Genomic DNA, 1,887 nt, shown 5'->3' with positions numbered 1-1,887 from the left:
CTCCCCTCCCCTCCCCTACACTCCCCTCCCCTCCCCTCCCCCCCCCTTACACTCCCCTGCCCTACACTCCCCTCCCCTACACTCCCCAATACTCCCCTACGCTCCCCTCCCCTATACTCCTCTCCCCTACACTCCCCTCCCCTACAATACCCTCCCCTACACTCCCCTATATTCCCCTATACTACCCCTCCCTACACTCCTCTCCCCTACGCTCCCCTATACTCCCCTACACGGCCCTCCCCTCCCCTGCCCTCCCCTCCCCTGCCCTGCCCTGCCCTCCCCTCCCCTCCCCTCCCCTCCCCTTCCCTCCCCTTCCCTCCCCTCTTGTCCTCTCTTCTCCTCCTCTCCTCTCTTCTTCTCCTCTCTTCCCCTTTCTTTCACAAACTTGAATGCCGAAGAGGGAGAACCGTCACTTCAAATCACTTCAGTCATTCTCGTAGCTTATATCACTGCCTGATTCATGGGAATCCATCAGCGGTAATCATAAGCGTTGCAGCTGCTGGGTCACTAGTCAAGCAAGAGTCTCAAACTGGGAATCGCTGACTTCTTTCTGTGGCTCAGACAGGTGACTTTCAATTCCACCCTGCCTTGGACACGTCCTCTTGCTGTGTCCCCACCTACAGTGCAGTTTTGCTTAGAAGCAGAAGCACGGTTTTGAAGTAGTTCCACTACTTCCATTTTCAATGATTTAGCTTGGCTAGCCAAGTGGCTTCTGTAAATAGAACACAGTCAAGAGATTTTGGTTAGAAACAACTAACTGAGCAGTTCCTTTCCACATGGGCAATGAATGTTTACCCTTTCCTAATGGAGACTACAGTGTAAGAGATAATGACAGATCATTCAGAGAGCTTTGAAATAGCCCTTGGGGATGCTTAGTCCAGAGGACCAGAGTAAATCCGTCTAAAATACACCATGGAATCACTCTGAATTACTTCCTAACAGAAGCATGTCCTTACTATGTCTGCTATGGCTTCAGCTGGTTTCAGTGTTCTTCTTCACCTAATACTTCAATTAAGAGTTCTAAAGGAAGACGGAAAGATGGAGAAATATCTAAATCAGGGATGAAAAGTGCTTTGAGAACGTTGGTCATTAGCCCCATAAAGCATCAAAGTGCTGTCCTCTGAAGCAAATGCTTTATTCTCTTGATATCGAAGGAGGTAAATAAATCCAATGTTGTAACATTAAGGATTGGTTAGAAAAGTAAACCTTGAAAACAAGTAAAGGAGAAGACCAAGTAAGCAATTGCAGTGCCTGTGGGGTAACTGCAGGGTTAGGCAAAGAACTATTGTGCAATGCAATCTTGTTATAAAAGAAGTATTATGTGAATTTTTACTGTTTTATTTCTTGAGTGTTCTATTTGAAAGGGAGTGAATCTATCAGGATTAGCTGTTTAGTTTAGAAATGTAATGAAAATTGGCTTCTCTTTCCTTTTGAGTTCACCCCTTTTTATAGGATTTTATAATCGAGTAAGTAGGTATTTTTTTAAAACAGGGTAAAAGCGGGTAATTATGTGCACAATTATTTTTAAAATACAGTAACAATAGCAAGGATGAGATGAAGGGTATTTATACACTATTATACTGTCACGGTATGTGCCGTACATTAGTAACAGTCAGAGGATTCATGTTAGTGAACAAAAGATGTCTTTAAATAAGTAAATAAATAATTAAATAAATATGCATATAGGTAGATAGATTGACAGATAGATAGACAGACAGACAGGCACCTAAGAAACTGCTGTGAAGCTTCTTGCTCTCTTTTCTAAAAGTTAAAGTGAATACAGCATCAGGGTGTGTTAGAAACATTACAAGCATTACCTTCAATCCACCACAGGTACACACGAGAGGTCAGTCTGCAGGTTGTGAAGGCAAAGAAACTGCTCTGGTT

The sequence above is a fragment of the Anser anser genome (assembly GCF_964211835.1).
Source record: "Anser anser genome assembly, contig: HAP1_SCAFFOLD_157, whole genome shotgun sequence".
Taxonomy (NCBI): Eukaryota; Metazoa; Chordata; class Aves; order Anseriformes; family Anatidae; genus Anser; species Anser anser.
Note: the sequence above shows the minus strand (reverse complement) of the source record.